Source organism: Watersipora subatra, chromosome 5, assembly GCF_963576615.1.
Source record: "Watersipora subatra chromosome 5, tzWatSuba1.1, whole genome shotgun sequence".
In the NCBI taxonomy this organism is placed as follows: domain Eukaryota; kingdom Metazoa; phylum Bryozoa; class Gymnolaemata; order Cheilostomatida; family Watersiporidae; genus Watersipora; species Watersipora subatra.
This window is the reverse complement of record NC_088712.1, coordinates 31,832,306-31,852,047: the sequence shown is the minus strand read 5'-3', so window position 1 is coordinate 31,852,047 and position 19,742 is coordinate 31,832,306. Positions and strand designations below refer to the sequence as shown.

At 33.4% G+C, this 19,742-nt stretch overlaps 1 protein-coding gene across 1 annotated transcript in view; it reads left to right on the top strand.

The window, feature by feature from the left end:
• The window catches only part of LOC137397285 (kinesin-like protein KIF21A), a 194,491-nt gene that overhangs the window by 50,683 nt on the left and 124,066 nt on the right, over positions 1-19,742 (top strand). The gene's annotated exons all lie outside the window — the stretch shown is intronic.

Below are 19,742 nucleotides of genomic sequence, written 5' to 3'. Positions count from 1 at the left end.
GCAATCGTAACTCGTCCATTGTTGTACGTTTATACGCAAAGCGATTACGCTGCGATCACGTAGATATGTTTACGCACCAAATATGGCTAACAGACTTTTTAACAGACTTTAGTATGATCTCTATTTATATTACTATATTTTGCTTTTTTTAAATATTTATTGATTAAATAAGTCAATTGTGAATAGCTGAGATAAGTATTTATTAAACAATAATGACGTTTTTGGTTATTTTCTGATCACTATCTCACTGAGTAAAAACCCGGTAACGCCATGGAAAACTCGGGGAAATCCTTTTCGTCAATGCTATTTGATTGGCTTAGCTCAAGTGCGAAACTGCGCATCTCTTTCCTGAGTGCTTGGGAGAGTGCAATGTTGCATGGAGTCTGATGTTTATTCTTTCTACAGACTTGAATTTACAGTTTGGAATAGTAAATGAATTTCATGCTCACGAGTGATTCGACTAGCGACGACACTGGATCTCCATATATAAAAGCCATGCGCATCATTACGGAAACTAGTTGTAAATCTTCTGGTGATATTTGAAATTTGAATTTCTTTGGTGTATGTATCGTCATAGTTAAGTTATGTATGCTACTTACAGGTCTCATGACCACCCTGAAAACCGTTGATTCAAAAATTGACTCCTTGTCGGGCTCCTTCAAAACATTGAATGATAATAGTGAGTCAATTAGAGAGGTTGTAGTAACCAAAAATCAAGAACTTGTGTCAAAAATGGACTCAGTGTCAGGTTCCTTGCAGACACTGAGGGAGGGCAGTGAGTCAGTTCGAGAAGTGGTTACTCAAAATAACGAACAGAAGGAAAAAACAACTCGTGCACTACTTGAGTCTATGGAGACTCTACAAAACAATAGTAGCTTTGCTGATGTTGTTAAACAAAATAGTGAGATCACTCAGATTGCTAAAAGGGTTGAAACAGGTCTTAATATACAAACTACTATCTTAGAAAAAGAGTCTAAAAAATTCAATGCAATAATTCACAACCTGGAGGAAATTAGTTCTAGACCTCACAGCGATGAAATTCATGGCATTCTCACAAATATTTCTTTTAATGGTAGAGACCTTAAAGATAGTAGAAGGTTGGGAAAAACAGGTGGTAGCAAACCAAGACTCATTAAACTAGAGTTCTTCACTGAATCTGACAAGTGGGAGTTTCTTAGTAGATACAACAGACTTAAGCAAGCTAAAAACTCCTTTGCAACATTAGATCTTACTCAAGAGGAAAGGGCAATTGAGTTTGAATTACGTAAAAAAAAAAGGGAACTTGCTGAGAAGCATGAAGGTGTGAAGTTTCGGGTTAGAAATGGTGTAATTCAAGAGTTTGAAAAAGATACATGGTCAACTACTACAAAATAGGCTCATTAAAAAACAAAATAACTTTTCTTTTATGGAATGCCAATGGCCTAAGAAACAAGACACACTATTTGCAACATATAATTGATAACCATCATTCATCCATTCTAGCAATCACTGAAACAAAATTGACAGCTAGCATAGGATATGCCGAACTTTGCCCAGGGTATACATATTATAGAAGAGATAGGCGAACAGGTATTGGTTTGGGAGGTGGGGGTGTTGATTGCTGTATCCAATGATTGTCCATTGATAGTCACTGATTGCTTTATATCTGACAGCTCAGAAATTTTGTCTCTGTGCTTAGACTGCAGTGGTTACCGTTTCAACTTTGCCTGCTATTATAGACCGCCCAGGCAGGCTGATTTTAATGACCTTTTGCTATGGTATGAAGAAGTAACCTGTCCCAATAATATAGTAGCTGGGGATTTTAATCTTCCAGCAATAAAATGGTCTGATAATAAAAAGGGTGCCGCTAAGCTCAATGATAGAGTAGCTTTGCATCAAAAATTTGTTGATTTTGTTGATATTAACTGCCTAACTCAAACAAAACAACACCAACACACATAGATGGCAATGTACTAGACCTGGTGATATCAAACTTAGATATAGATGTTACATTATGTGAACCTAGTATCAGCGATCATCACATAATATTCAACGAAATAACAATTCCTAGTAAATATATAATCAAAGACACTATACATACTCCTCAGGCTGGCTATTTTCAGTTTAACAGAGCAGACCAAGAAAAATTAGATCAATCTTTTTCTGATATATACTTTCAAATACGTCACCTGTCAACACTGCCACATACTAGTACAGAGCAGTTGGGGTCTATTTTCACAGATTTGTTTTCTAAGGTAGTAGAACAAGCTGTGTCCCGGGGAGCACCAGGCAATAAGAGAAAGTCATGGATAACACGTAGCACTATTCGGCAACTTAGAAAACGAAATAGACTGTACAAACATTTTGTACAAACCCAAACTGAGGAGCCTAAGGCACGACTAAAAAGTCATGCTAAACATTGTAAAAAACTAGTGGAAGCCGACTATAGAACATACATAGATCACCATATTTGCAAAGAACTTGACAATGGCAACACAAAGCCATTATTTAAGTATAAAGTCTGTTATTCTCCATCAGTGGTGACGTGTATGAAGTATGTTATTCTTCACCATTGGTGAAGTGTATAAAGTCTGTTATTCTCCATTATTGGTGAGAAGTATAAAGTCTGTTATTCTCCCTTGTTGGTGAAGTGTATGAAGTCTGTTATTCTCCATTATTGGTGACATGTATGAGGTCTGTTATTCTCCATTATTGGTGACATGTATAAAGTCTGTTATTCTCCATTATTGGTGACATGCATAAAGTCTGTTATTCTCCATTATTGGTGACGTGTATAAAGTCTGTTATTCTCCATTATTGGTGAAGTGTATAAAGTCTGTTATTCTCCATTATTATTGAAGTGTATAAAGTCTGTTATTTTCCATTATTGGTGACGTGTATAAAGTCTGTTATTCTCCATTATTGGTGACATGTATGAGGTCTGTCATTCTTCATTATTGGTGAAGTGTATAAAGTCTGTTATTCTTCATTGTTGGTGAAGTGTATAAAGTCTGTTATTCTCTATTATTGGTGACGTGTATAAAGTCTGTTATTCTCCATTATTGGTGACATGTATAAAGTCTGTTGTTCTCCTTTATTGGTGAAGTGTATAAAGTCGGTTATCCTCCATTATTGGTGACATGTATAAGGTCTGTTATTCTCCATTATTGGGGAAGTGTATAAAGTCTGTTATTCTCCCTTATTATTGAAGTGTATAAAGTCTGTTATTCTCCATTATTGGTGACAGGTATAAAGTCTGTTATTCTCCATTATTGTTGACGTGTATAAGGTCTGTTATTCTCCATTATTGGTGACAGGTATAAAGTCTGTTATTCTCCATTATTGTTGACGTGTATAAGGTCTGTTATTCTCCATTATTGGTGAAGTGTATAGTCTTTTATTCTCCATTATTATTGAAGTGTATAAAGTCTGTAATTCTCCATTATTGGTGACGTGTATGAAGTCTTTTATTCTCCATTATTGGTGAAGTGTATGAAGTCTATTATTCTCCATTATTGGTGACGTGTATAAAGGCTGTTATTCTCCATTATTGGTGACATGTATCAAGTCTGTTATTCTCCATTATTGGTGAAGTGTATGAAGTCTGTTATTATCCATTATTGGTGAAGTGTATAAAATCTGTTATTCTCCATTATTGGTGACATGTATGAAGTGTGTCATTCTCCATTATTGGTGAAGTGTATAAAGTCTGTTATTCTCCATTATTGGTGAAGTGTATGAAGTCTGTTATTCTCCATTTTTGGTGACGCGTATAAAGTCTGTTATTCTCCATTATTGGTGACATGTATGAGGTCTGTCATTCTTCATTATTGGTGAAGTGTACAAAGTCTGTTATTCTTCATTGTTGGTGAAGTGTATAAAGTCTGTTATTTTCTATTATTGGTGACATGTATAAAGTCTTATTCTCCATTATTGGTGATATGTATAAAGTCTGTTGTTCTCCTTTATTGGTGAAGTGTATAAAGTCGGTTATCCTCCATTATTGGTGACATGTATAAGGTCTGTTATTCTCCATTATTGGTGAAGTGGATTAAGTCTGTTATTCTCCATTATTGGTGAAGTGTATAAAGTCTGTTATTCTCCATTATTGGTGAAGTGTATGAGGTCTGTTATTCTCCATTATTGGTGACATGTATGAAGTCTGTTATTCTCCATTATTGGTGAAGTGTATAAAGTCTGTTATTCTCCATTATTGGTGAAGTGTATGAAGGCTGTTATTCTCCATTTTTGGTGACGTGTATGAAGTCTGTTATTCTCCATTATTGGTGACAAGTATAAAGTCTTTTATTCTCCATTATTGGTGAAGTGTATAAAGTCTGTTATTTTCCATTATTGATGACGTGTATAAAGAATGTTATTCTTCATTATTTGTGAAGTGTATAAAGTCTGTTATTCTCCATTATTGGTGACGTGTATAAGGTCTGTTATTCTCCATTATTGGTGACATGTATAAAGTCTGTTATTCTCCATCAGTGGTGACGTGTATGAAGTATGTTATTCTTCACCATTGGTGAAGTGTATAAAGTCTGTTATTCTCCATTATTGGTGAAAAGTATAAAGTCTGTTATTCTCCATTGTTGGTGAAGTGTATAAAGTCTGTTATTCTCCATTATTGGTGACATGTATGAGGTCTGTTATTCTCCATTATTGGTGACATGTATAAAGTCTGTTATTCTCCATTATTGGTGACAAGTATAAAGTCTTTTATTCTCCATTATTGGTGAAGTGTATAAAGTCTTTTATTCTCCATTATTATTGAAGTGTATAATGTCTGTTATTCTCCATTATTGGTGACATGTATGAAGTCTGTTATTCTCCATTATTGGTGACATGTATAAAGTCTGTTATTCTCCATCAGTGGTGACGTGTATGAAGTATGTTATTCTTCACCATTGGTGAAGTGTATAAAGTCTGTTATTCTCCATTATTGGTGAAAAGTATAAAGTCTGTTATTCTCCCTTGTTGGTGAAGTGTATGAAGTATGTTATTCTCCATTATTGGTGACATGTATAAAGTCTGTTATTCTCCATTATTGGTGAAGTGTATAAAGTATGTTATTCTCCATTATTGGTGAAGTGTATGAAGTCTGTTATTATCCATTATTGGTGAAGTGTATAAAATATGTTATTCTCCATTATTGGTGACATGTATGAAGTCTGTTATTCTCCATTATTGGTGAAGTGTATAAAGTCTGTCATTTTCCATTATTGGTGACGTCTATGAAGTCTGTTATTTTCCATTATTGATGACGTGTATAAAGAATGTTATTCTTCATTATTTGTGAAGTGTATAAAGTCTGTTATTCTCCATTATTGGTGACGTGTATAAGGTCTGTTATTCTCCATTATTGGTGACATGTATGAAGTCTGTTATTCTCCATCAGTGGTGACGTGTATAAAGTATGTTATTCTTCACCATTGGTGAATTGTATAAAGTCTGTTATTCTTCATTGTTGGTGACATGTATAAAGTCTGTTGTTCTCCATTATTGGTGAAGTGGATCAAGTCTGTTATTCTCCATTATTGGTGACATGTATGAAGTCTGTTATTCTCCATTATTGGTGAAGTGTATAAAGTCTGTCATTTTCCATTATTGGTGACGTCTATGAAGTCTGTTATTTTCCATTATTGATGACGTGTATAAAGAATGTTATTCTTCATTATTTGTGAAGTGTATAAAGTCTGTTATTCTCCATTATTGGTGACGTGTATAAGGTCTGTTATTCTCCATTATTGGTGACATGTATAAAGTCTGTTATTCTCCTTCAGTGGTGACGTGTATGAAGTATGTTATTCTTCACCATTGGTGAAGTGTATAAAGTCTGTTATTCTCCATTATTGGTGAAGTGTATAAAGTCTGTTATTCTCCATTATTGGTGACATGTATGAGGTCTGTTATTCTCCATTATTGGTGACATGTATAAAGTCTGTTATTCTCCATTATTGGTGACAAGTATAAAGTCTTTTATTCTCCATTATTGGTGAAGTGTATAAAGTCTTTTGTTCTCCATTATTATTGAAGTGTATAATGTCTGTTATTCTCCATTATTGGTGACATGTATGAAGTCTGTTATTCTCCATTATTGGTGACATGTATAAAGTCTGTTATTCTCCATCAGTGGTGACGTGTATGAAGTATGTTATTCTTCACCATTGGTGAAGTGTATAAAGTCTGTTATTCTCCATTATTGGTGAAAAGTATAAAGTCTGTTATTCTGCCTTGTTGGTGAAGTGTATAAAGTCTTTTATTCTCCATTATTATTGAAGTGTATAAAGTCTGTTATTCTCCATTATTGGTGACATGTATCAAGTCTGTTATTCTCCATTATTGGTGACCTGTATAAAGTCTGTTATTCTCTATTATTGGTGACATGTATAAAGTCTGTTATTCTCCATTATTGGTGACAGGTATAAAGTCTGTTATTCTCTATTATTGGTGACGTGTATAAAGTGTGTTATTCTCCTTTATTGGTGACGTGTATGAAGTCTGTTATTCTCCATTATTGGTGAAGTGTATAAAGTCTGTTATTCTCCATTATTGGTGACGTGTATAAAGTCTGTTTTTCTTCATTATTGGTGACATGTATAAAGTCTGTTATTCTCCATCAGTGGTGACGTGTATAAAGTCTGTTTTTCTTCATTATTGGTGACATGTATAAAGTCTGTTATTCTCCATCAGTGGTGACGTGTATAAAGTATGTTATTCTTCACCATTGGTGAATTGTATAAAGTCTGTTATTCTCCATTATTGGTGACATGTATAAAGTCTGTTATTCTCCATTATTGGTGAAGTGTATAAAGTCTGTCATTTTCCATTATTGGTGACGTCTATGAAGTCTGTTATTTTCCATTATTGATGACGTGTATAAAGAATGTTATTCTTCATTATTTGTGAAGTGTATAAAGTCTGTTATTCTCCATTATTGGTGACGTGTATAAGGTCTGTTATTCTCCATTATTGGTGACATGTATAAAGTCTGTTATTCTCCATCAGTGGTGACGTGTATGAAGTATGTTATTCTGCACCATTGGTGAAGTGTATAAAGTCTGTTATTCTCCATTATTGGAGAAAAGTATAAAGTCTGTTATTCTCCATTGTTGGTGAAGTGTATAAAGTCTGTTATTCTCCATTATTGGTGACATGTATGAGGTCTGTTATTCTCCATTATTGGTGACATGTATAAAGTCTGTTATTCTCCATTATTGGTGACAGGTATGAAGTCTGTTATTCTCCATTATTGGTGAAGTGTATAAAGTCTGTGATTCTCCATTACTGGTGAAGTTTTTAAAGTCTGTTATTCTCCATTATTGGTGACATGTATAAAGTCTGTTGTTCTCCATTATTGGTGAAGTGGATTAAGTCTGTTGTTCTCCTTTATTGGTGAAGTGTATAAAGTCGGTTATCCTCCATTATTGGTGACATGTATAAGGTCTGTTATTCTCCATTATTGGTGACAGGTATAAAGTCTGTTATTCTCCATTATTGGTGAAGTGTATAAAGTCTGTGATTCTCCATTACTGGTGAAGTTTTTAAAGTCTGTTATTCTCCATTTTTGGTGACGTGTATGAAGTCTGTTATTCTCCATTATTGGTGACATGTATAAAGTCTGTTGTTCTCCTTTATTGGTGAAGTGTATAAAGTCGGTTATCCTCCATTATTGGTGACATGTATAAGGTCTGTTATTCTCCATTATTGGTGAAGTGGATTAAGTCTGTTATTCTCCATTATTGGTGAAGTGTATAAAGTCTGTTATTCTCCATTATTGTTGAAGTGTATGAAGTCTGTTATTATCCATTATTGGTGAAGTGTATAAAATCTGTTATTCTCCATTATTGGTGACATGTATGAAGTCTGTTATTCTCCATTATTGGTGAAGTGTATAAAGTCTGTTATTCTCCATTATTGGTGAAGTGTATCAAGTCTGTTATTCTCCATTTTTGGTGACGTGTATGAAGTCTGTTATTCTCCATTATTGGTGATGAGTATAAAGTCCGTTATTCTCTATTATTGGTGACGTGTATAAAGTGTGTTTTTCTCCATTATTGGTGACGTCTATGAAGCCTGTTATTTTCCATTATTGATGACGTGTATAAAGTATGTTATTCTTCATTGTTGGTGAAGTGTATAAAGTCTGTTATTCTCTATTATTGGTGACGTGCATAAAGTCTGTTATTCTCCATTATTGGTGACATGTATAAAGTCTGTTGTTCTCTTTTATTGGTGAAGTGTATAAAATCGGTTATCCTCCATTATTGGTGACATGTATAAGGTCTGTTATTCTCCATTATTGGTGAAGTGGATTAAGTCAGTTATTCTCCATTATTGGTGACATGTATGAAGTCTGTTATTCTCCATTATTGGTGAAGTGTATAAAGTCTGTTATTCTCCATTATTGGTGACCTGTATAAAGTCTGTTATTCTCTATTATTGGTGACATGTATAAAGTCTGTTATTCTCCATTATTGGTGACAGGTATAAAGTCTGTTATTCTCCATTATTGGTAAAGTGTATAAAGTCTGTTGTTCTCCATTATTGGTGAAGTGGATTAAGTCTGTTATTCTCCATTATTGGAGAAGTGTATAGAGTCTGTTATTCTCCATTATTGGTGAAGTGTATGAAGTCTGTTATTATCCATTATGGGTGAAGTGTATAAAATATGTTATTCTCCATTATTGGTGACATGTATGAAGTCTGTTATTCTCCATTATTGGTGAAGTGTATAAAGTCTGTCATTTTCCATTATTGGTGACGTCTATGAAATCTGTTATTTTCCATTATTGATGACGTGTATAAAGAATGTTATTCTTCATTATTTGTGAAGTGTATAAAGTCTGTTATTCTCCATTATTGGTGACATGTATCAAGTCTGTTATTCTCCATTATTGGTGACCTGTATAAAGTCTGTTATTCTCTATTATTGGTGACATGTATAAAGTCTGTTATTCTCCATTATTGGTGACAGGTATAAAGTCTGTTATTCTCCATTATTGGTGAAGTGTATAAAGTCTGTGATTCTCCATTACTGGTGAAGTTTATAAAGTCTGTTATTCTCCATTTTTGGTGAAGTGTATAAAATATGTTATTCTCCATTATTGGTGACATGTATGAAGTCTGTTATTCTCCATTATTGGTGAAGTGTATAAAGTCTGTCATTTTCCATTATTGGTGACGTCTATGAAGTCTGTTATTTTCCAATATTGATGACGTGTATAAAGAATGTTATTCTTCATTATTTGTGAAGTTTATAAAGTCTGTTATTCTCCATTATTGGTGACGTGTAAAAGGTCTGTTATTCTCCATTATTGGTGACATGTATAAAGTCTGTTATTCTCCATCAGTGGTGACGTGTATGAAGTATGTTATTCTTCACCGTTGGTGAAGTGTATAAAGTCTGTTATTCTCCATTATTGGTGAAAAGTATAAAGTCTGTTATTCTCCATTGTTGGTGAAGTGTATAAAATCTGTTATTCTCCATTATCGGTGACATGTATGAGGTCTGTTATTCTCCATTATTGGTGACATGTATAAAGTCTGTTATTCTCCATTATTGGTGACAAGTATAAAGTCTTTTATTCTCCATTATTGGTGAAGTGTATAAAGTCTTTTATTCTCCATTATTATTGAAGTGTATAAAGTCTGTTATTTTCCATTATTGGTGAAGTGTATGAAGTCTATTATTCCCCATTATTGGTGACGTGTATAAAGTCTGTTATTCTTCATTATTGGTGACATGTATCAAGTCTGTTATTCTCCATTATTGGTGACCTGTATAAAGTCTGTTATTCTCCATTATTGGTGAAGTGTATAAAGTCTGTCATTTTCCATTATTGGTGACGTCTATGAAGTCTGTTATTTTCCATTATTGATGACGTGTATAAAGAATGTTTTTCTTCATTATTTGTGAAGTGTATAAAGTCTGTTATTCTCCATTATTGGTGACGTGTATAAGGTCTGTTATTCTCCATTATTGGTGACATGTATAAAGTCTGTTATTCTCCATCAGTGGTGACGTGTATGAAGTATGTTATTCTTCACCATTGGTGAAGTGTATAAAGTCTGTTATTCTCCATTATTGGTGAAGTGTATAAAGTCTGTTATTCTCCATTATTGGTGACATGTATGAGGTCTGTTATTCTCCATTATTGGTGACATGTATAAAGTCTGTTATTCTCCATTATTGGTGACAAGTATAAAGTCTTTTATTCTCCATTATTGGTGAAGTGTATAAAGTCTTTTGTTCTCCATTATTATTGAAGTGTATAATGTCTGTTATTCTCCATTATTGGTGACATGTATGAAGTCTGTTATTCTCCATTATTGGTGACATGTATAAAGTCTGTTATTCTCCATCAGTGGTGACGTGTATGAAGTATGTTATTCTTCACCATTGGTGAAGTGTATAAAGTCTGTTATTCTCCATTATTGGTGAAAAGTATAAAGTCTGTTATTCTGCCTTGTTGGTGAAGTGTATAAAGTCTTTTATTCTCCATTATTATTGAAGTGTATAAAGTCTGTTATTCTCCATTATTGGTGACGTGTATGAAGTCTGTTATTCTCCATTATTGGTGAAGTGTATGAAGTTTATTATTCTCCATTATTGGTGACGTGTATAAAGTCTGTTATTCTCCATTATTGGTGACATGTATCAAGTCTGTTATTCTCCATTATTGGTGACCTGTATAAAGTCTGTTATTCTCTATTATTGGTGACATGTATAAAGTCTGTTATTCTCCATTATTGGTGACAGGTATAAAGTCTGTTATTCTCTATTATTGGTGACGTGTATAAAGTGTGTTATTCTCCTTTATTGGTGACGTGTATGAAGTCTGTTATTCTCCATTATTGGTGAAGTGTATAAAGTCTGTTATTCTCCATTATTGGTGACGTGTATAAAGTCTGTTTTTCTTCATTATTGGTGACATGTATAAAGTCTGTTATTCTCCATCAGTGGTGACGTGTATAAAGTCTGTTTTTCTTCATTATTGGTGACATGTATAAAGTCTGTTATTCTCCATCAGTGGTGACGTGTATAAAGTATGTTATTCTTCACCATTGGTGAATTGTATAAAGTCTGTTATTCTTCATTATTGGTGACATGTATGAGGTCTGTTATTCTCCATTATTGGTGACATGTATAAAGTCTGTTATTCTCCATTATTGGTGAAGTGTATAAAGTCTGTCATTTTCCATTATTGGTGACGTCTATGAAGTCTGTTATTTTCCATTATTGATGACGTGTATAAAGAATGTTATTCTTCATTATTTGTGAAGTGTATAAAGTCTGTTATTCTCCATTATTGGTGACGTGTATAAGGTCTGTTATTCTCCATTATTGGTGACATGTATAAAGTCTGTTATTCTCCATCAGTGGTGACGTGTATGAAGTATGTTATTCTGCACCATTGGTGAAGTGTATAAAGTCTGTTATTCTCCATTATTGGAGAAAAGTATAAAGTCTGTTATTCTCCATTGTTGGTGAAGTGTATAAAGTCTGTTATTCTCCATTATTGGTGACATGTATGAGGTCTGTTATTCTCCATTATTGGTGACATGTATAAAGTCTGTTATTCTCCATTATTGGTGACAGGTATGAAGTCTGTTATTCTCCATTATTGGTGAAGTGTATAAAGTCTGTGATTCTCCATTACTGGTGAAGTTTTTAAAGTCTGTTATTCTCCATTATTGGTGACATGTATAAAGTCTGTTGTTCTCCATTATTGGTGAAGTGGATTAAGTCTGTTGTTCTCCTTTATTGGTGAAGTGTATAAAGTCGGTTATCCTCCATTATTGGTGACATGTATAAGGTCTGTTATTCTCCATTATTGGTGACAGGTATAAAGTCTGTTATTCTCCATTATTGGTGAAGTGTATAAAGTCTGTGATTCTCCATTACTGGTGAAGTTTTTAAAGTCTGTTATTCTCCATTTTTGGTGACGTGTATGAAGTCTGTTATTCTCCATTATTGGTGACATGTATAAAGTCTGTTGTTCTCCTTTATTGGTGAAGTGTATAAAGTCGGTTATCCTCCATTATTGGTGACATGTATAAAGTCTGTTATTCTCCATTATTGGTGACAGGTATAAAGTCTGTTATTCTCCATTATTGGTGAAGTGTATAAAGTCTGTGATTCTCCATTACTGGTGAAGTTTATAAAGTCTGTTATTCTCCATTTTTGTGAAGTGTATAAAATATGTTATTCTCCATTATTGGTGACATGTATGAAGTCTGTCATTTTCCATTATTGGTGACGTCTATGAAGTCTGTTATTTTCCAATATTGATGACGTGTATAAAGAATGTTATTCTTCATTATTTGTGAAGTGTATAAAGTCTGTTATTCTCCATTATTGGTGACGTGTAAAAGGTCTGTTATTCTCCATTATTGGTGACATGTATAAAGTCTGTTATTCTCCATCAGTGGTGACGTGTATGAAGTATGTTATTCTTCACCGTTGGTGAAGTGTATAAAGTCTGTTATTCTCCATTATTGGTGAAAAGTATAAAGTCTGTTATTCTCCATTGTTGGTGAAGTGTATAAAATCTGTTATTCTCCATTATTGGTGACATGTATGAGGTCTGTTATTCTCCATTATTGGTGACATGTATAAAGTCTGTTATTCTCCATTATTGGTGACAAGTATAAAGTCTTTTATTCTCCATTATTGGTGAAGTGTATAAAGTCTTTTATTCTCCATTATTATTGAAGTGTATAAAGTCTGTTATTCTCCATTATTGGTGAAGTGTATGAAGTCTATTATTCCCCATTATTGGTGACGTGTATAAAGTCTGTTATTCTTCATTATTGGTGACATGTATCAAGTCTGTTATTCTCCATTATTGGTGACCTGTATAAAGTCTGTTATTCTCCATTATTGGTGAAGTGTATAAAGTCTGTCATTTTCCATTATTGGTGACGTCTATGAAGTCTGTTATTTTCCATTATTGATGACGTGTATAAAGAATGTTATTCTTCATTATTTGTGAAGTGTATGAAGTCTGTTATTCTCCATTATTGGTGACGTGTATAAGGTCTGTTATTCTCCATTATTGGTGACATGTATAAAGTCTGTTATTCTCCATCAGTGGTGACGTGTATGAAGTATGTTATTCTTCACCATTGGTGAAGTGTATAAAGTCTGTTATTCTCCATTATTGGTGAAGTGTATAAAGTCTGTTATTCTCCATTATTGGTGACATGTATGAGGTCTGTTATTCTCCATTATTGGTGACATGTATAAAGTCTGTTATTCTCCATTATTGGTGACAAGTATAAAGTCTTTTATTCTCCATTATTGGTGAAGTGTATAAAGTCTTTTGTTCTCCATTATTATTGAAGTGTATAATGTCTGTTATTCTCCATTATTGGTGACATGTATGAAGTCTGTTATTCTCCATTATTGGTGACATGTATAAAGTCTGTTATTCTCCATCAGTGGTGACGTGTATGAAGTATGTTATTCTTCACCATTGGTGAAGTGTATAAAGTCTGTTATTCTCCATTATTGGTGAAAAGTATAAAGTCTGTTATTCTGCCTTGTTGGTGAAGTGTATAAAGTCTTTTATTCTCCATTATTATTGAAGTGTATAAAGTCTGTTATTCTCCATTATTGGTGACGTGTATGAAGTCTGTTATTCTCCATTATTGGTGAAGTGTATGAAGTTTATTATTCTCCATTATTGGTGACGTGTATAAAGTCTGTTATTCTCCATTATTGGTGACATGTATCAAGTCTGTTATTCTCCATTATTGGTGACCTGTATAAAGTCTGTTATTCTCTATTATTGGTGACATGTATAAAGTCTGTTATTCTCCATTATTGGTGACAGGTATAAAGTCTGTTATTCTCTATTATTGGTGACGTGTATAAAGTGTGTTATTCTCCTTTATTGGTGACGTGTATGAAGTCTGTTATTCTCCATTATTGGTGAAGTGTATAAAGTCTGTTATTCTCCATTATTGGTGACGTGTATAAAGTCTGTTTTTCTTCATTATTGGTGACATGTATAAAGTCTGTTATTCTCCATCAGTGGTGACGTGTATAAAGTCTGTTTTTCTTCATTATTGGTGACATGTATAAAGTCTGTTATTCTCCATCAGTGGTGTTGTGTATAAAGTATGTTATTCTTCACCATTGGTGAATTGTATAAAGTCTGTTATTCTTCATTATTGGTGACATGTATGAGGTCTGTTATTCTCCATTATTGGTGACATGTATAAAGTCTGTTATTCTCCATTATTGGTGAAGTGTATAAAGTCTGTCATTTTCCATTATTGGTGACGTCTATGAAGTCTGTTATTTTCCATTATTGATGACGTGTATAAAGAATGTTATTCTTCATTATTTGTGAAGTGTATAAAGTCTGTTATTCTCCATTATTGGTGACGTGTATAAGGTCTGTTATTCTCCATTATTGGTGACATGTATAAAGTCTGTTATTCTCCATCAGTGGTGACGTGTATGAAGTATGTTATTCTGCACCATTGGTGAAGTGTATAAAGTCTGTTATTCTCCATTATTGGAGAAAAGTATAAAGTCTGTTATTCTCCATTGTTGGTGAAGTGTATAAAGTCTGTTATTCTCCATTATTGGTGACATGTATGAGGTCTGTTATTCTCCATTATTGGTGACATGTATAAAGTCTGTTATTCTCCATTATTGGTGACAGGTATGAAGTCTGTTATTCTCCATTATTGGTGAAGTGTATAAAGTCTGTGATTCTCCATTACTGGTGAAGTTTTTAAAGTCTGTTATTCTCCATTATTGGTGACATGTATAAAGTCTGTTGTTCTCCATTATTGGTGAAGTGGATTAAGTCTGTTGTTCTCCTTTATTGGTGAAGTGTATAAAGTCGGTTATCCTCCATTATTGGTGACATGTATAAGGTCTGTTATTCTCCATTATTGGTGACAGGTATAAAGTCTGTTATTCTCCATTATTGGTGAAGTGTATAAAGTCTGTGATTCTCCATTACTGGTGAAGTTTTTAAAGTCTGTTATTCTCCATTTTTGGTGACGTGTATGAAGTCTGTTATTCTCCATTATTGGTGACATGTATAAAGTCTGTTGTTCTCCTTTATTGGTGAAGTGTATAAAGTCGGTTATCCTCCATTATTGGTGACATGTATAAGGTCTGTTATTCTCCATTATTGGTGAAGTGGATTAAGTCTGTTATTCTCCATTATTGGTGAAGTGTATAAAGTCTGTTATTCTCCATTATTGTTGAAGTGTATGAAGTCTGTTATTATCCATTATTGGTGAAGTGTATAAAATCTGTTATTCTCCATTATTGGTGACATGTATGAAGTCTGTTATTCTCCATTATTGGTGAAGTGTATAAAGTCTGTTATTCTCCATTATTGGTGAAGTGTATCAAGTCTGTTATTCTCCATTTTTGGTGACGTGTATGAAGTCTGTTATTCTCCATTATTGGTGATGAGTATAAAGTCCGTTATTCTCTATTATTGGTGACGTGTATAAAGTGTGTTTTTCTCCATTATTGGTGACGTCTATGAAGCCTGTTATTTTCCATTATTGATGACGTGTATAAAGTATGTTATTCTTCATTGTTGGTGAAGTGTATAAAGTCTGTTATTCTCTATTATTGGTGACGTGCATAAAGTCTGTTATTCTCCATTATTGGTGACATGTATAAAGTCTGTTGTTCTCTTTTATTGGTGAAGTGTATAAAATCGGTTATCCTCCATTATTGGTGACATGTATAAGGTCTGTTATTCTCCATTATTGGTGAAGTGGATTAAGTCAGTTATTCTCCATTATTGGTGACATGTATGAAGTCTGTTATTCTCCATTATTGGTGAAGTGTATAAAGTCTGTTATTCTCCATTATTGGTGACCTGTATAAAGTCTGTTATTCTCTATTATTGGTGACATGTATAAAGTCTGTTATTCTCCATTATTGGTGACAGGTATAAAGTCTGTTATTCTCCATTATTGGTAAAGTGTATAAAGTCTGTTGTTCTCCATTATTGGTGAAGTGGATTAAGTCTGTTATTCTCCATTATTGGAGAAGTGTATAGAGTCTGTTATTCTCCATTATTGGTGAAGTGTATGAAGTCTGTTATTATCCATTATGGGTGAAGTGTATAAAATATGTTATTCTCCATTATTGGTGACATGTATGAAGTCTGCTATTCTCCATTATTGGTGAAGTGTATAAAGTCTGTCATTTTCCATTATTGGTGACGTCTATGAAATCTGTTATTTTCCATTATTGATGACGTGTATAAAGAATGTTATTCTTCATTATTTGTGAAGTGTATAAAGTCTGTTATTCTCCATTATTGGTGACATGTATCAAGTCTGTTATTCTCCATTATTGGTGACCTGTATAAAGTCTGTTATTCTCTATTATTGGTGACATGTATAAAGTCTGTTATTCTCCATTATTGGTGACAGGTATAAAGTCTGTTATTCTCCATTATTGGTGAAGTGTATAAAGTCTGTGATTCTCCATTACTGGTGAAGTTTATAAAGTCTGTTATTCTCCATTTTTGGTGAAGTGTATAAAATATGTTATTCTCCATTATTGGTGACATGTATGAAGTCTGTTATTCTCCATTATTGGTGAAGTGTATAAAGTCTGTCATTTTCCATTATTGGTGACGTCTATGAAGTCTGTTATTTTCCAATATTGATGACGTGTATAAAGAATGTTATTCTTCATTATTTGTGAAGTGTATAAAGTCTGTTATTCTCCATTATTGGTGACGTGTAAAAGGTCTGTTATTCTCCATTATTGGTGACATGTATAAAGTCTGTTATTCTCCATCAGTGGTGACGTGTATGAAGTATGTTATTCTTCACCGTTGGTGAAGTGTATAAAGTCTGTTATTCTCCATTATTGGTGAAAAGTATAAAGTCTGTTATTCTCCATTGTTGGTGAAGTGTATAAAATCTGTTATTCTCCATTATTGGTGACATGTATGAGGTCTGTTATTCTCCATTATTGGTGACATGTATAAAGTCTGTTATTCTCCATTATTGGTGACAAGTATAAAGTCTTTTATTCTCCATTATTGGTGAAGTGTATAAAGTCTTTTATTCTCCATTATTATTGAAGTGTATAAAGTCTGTTATTCTCCATTATTGGTGAAGTGTATGAAGTCTATTATTCCCCATTATTGGTGACGTGTATAAAGTCTGTTATTCTTCATTATTGGTGACATGTATCAAGTCTGTTATTCTCCATTATTGGTGACCTGTATAAAGTCTGTTATTCTCTATTATTGGTGACAGGTATAAAGTCTGTTGTTCTCCATTATTGGTGAAGTGTATAAAGTCTGTGATTCTCCATTACTGGTGAAGTTTATAACGTCTGTTATTCTCCATTATTGGTGACATGTATAAAGTCTGTTGTTCTCCATTATTGGTGAAGTGGATTAAGTCTGTTATTCTCCATTATTGGTGAAGTGTATAAAGTCTGTTATTCTCCATTATTGGTGAAGTGTATAAAGTCTGTGATTCTCCATTACTGGTGAAGTTTTTAAAGTCTGTTATTCTCCATTATTGGTGACATGTATAAAGTCTGTTGTTCTCCATTATTGGTGAAGTGGATTAAGTCTGTTGTTCTCCTTTATTGGTGAAGTGTATAAAGTCGGTTATCTTCCATTATTTGTGACATGTATAAGGTCTGTTATTCTCCATTATTGGTGACAGGTATAAAGTCTGTTATTCTCCATTATTGGTGAAGTGTATAAAGTCTGTGATTCTCCATTACTGGTGAAGTTTTTAAAGTCTGTTATTCTCCATTTTTGGTGACGTGTATAAAGTCTGTTGTTCTCCATTATTGGTGACATGTATAAAGTCTGTTGTTTGCCTTTATTGGTGAAGTGTATAAAGTCGGTTATCCTCCATTATTGGTGACATGTATAAGGTCTGTTATTCTCCATTATTGGTGAAGTGGATTAAGTCTGTTATTCTCCATTATTGGTGAAGTGTATAAAGTCTGTTATTCTCCATTATTGGTGAAGTGTATGAAGTCTGTTATTATCCATTATTGGTGAAGTGTATAAAATCTGTTATTCTCCATTATTGGTGACCTGTATGAAGTCTGTTATTCTCCATTATTGGTGAAGTGTATAAAGTCTGTTATTCTCCATTATTGGCGACGTGTATAAAGTCTGTTTTTCTTCATTATTGGTGACATGTATAAAGTCTGTTATTCTCCATCAGTGGTGACGTGTATAAAGTATGTTATTCTTCACCATTGGTGAATTGTATAAAGTCTGTTATTCTTCATTATTGGTGACAAGTATAAAGTCTGTTATTCTCCATTATTGGTGAAGTGTATAAAGTCTGTTAGTCTCCGTTATTATTGAAGTGTATAAAGTCTGTTTTTCTCCCTTATTGGTGACAGGTATAAAGTCTGTTATTCTCCATTATTGTTGATGTGTATAAGGTCTGTTATTCTCCTTTATTGGTGAAGTGCATCACGTCTGTTATTCTCCATTTTTATTGAAGTGTATAAAGTCTGTTTTTCTCCATTATTGGTGTTGTGTATGAAGTCTGTTATTCTCCATTATTGGTGAAGTGTATGAAGTCTATTATTCTCCATTATTGGTGACGTGTATAAAGTCTGTTATTCTCCATTATTGGGGACATGTATCAAGTCTGTTATTCTCCATTATTGGTGACCTGTATAAAGTCTGTTATTCTCTATTATTGGTGACGTGTATAAGGTTTGTTATTCTCCATTATTGGTGACATGTATAAAGTCTGTTATTCTCCATCAGTGGTGACGTGTAAGAAGTATGTTATTCTTCACCATTGGTGAAGTGTATAAAGTCTGTTATTCTCCATTATTGGTGAGAAGTATAATGTCTGTTATTCTCCCTTGTTGGTGAAGTGTATGAAGTCTATTATTCTCCATTATTGGTGACATGTATGAGGTCTGTTATTCTCCATTATTGGTGACATGTATAAAGTCTGTTATTCTCCATTATTGGTGAAGTGTATAAAGTCTTTTATTCTCCATTATTATTGAAGTGTATAAAGTCTGTTATTCTCCATTATTGGTGACGTGTATGAAGTCTGTTATTTTCCATTATTGGTGACGTGTATAAAGTCTGTTATTCTCGGTTATTGGTGACATTTATCAAGTCTGTTATTCTCCATTATTGGGGACCTGTATAAAGTCTGTTATTTTCAATTATTGGTGACGTGTATAAAGTCTGTTATTCTCCATTATTGGTGACATGTATGAGGTCTGTCATTCTTCATTATTGGTGAAGTGTATAAAGTCTGTTATTATCCATTATTGGTGAAGTGTATAAAATCTGTTATTCTCCATTATCGGTGACATGTATGAAGTCTGTTATTCTCCATTATTGGTGAAGTATATAGAGTCTGTTATTCTCCATTATTGGTGAAGTGTATAAAGTCTGTTATTCTCCATTATTGGTGACCTGTATAAAGTCTGTTATTCTCTATTATTGGTGACATGTATAAAGTCTGTTATTCTCCATTATTGGTGACAGGTATAAAGTCTGTTATTCTCCATTATTGGTAAAGTGTATAAAGTCTGTGATTCTCCGTTACTGGTGAAGTTTATGAAGTCTGTTGTTCTCCATTATTGGTGACACGTATAAAGTCTGTTGTTCTCCATTATTGGTGAAGTGGATTAAGTCTGTTATTCTCCATTATTGGAGAAGTGTATAGAGTCTGTTATTCTCCATTATCGGTGAAGTGTATGAAGTCTGTTATTATCCATTATTGGTGACGTG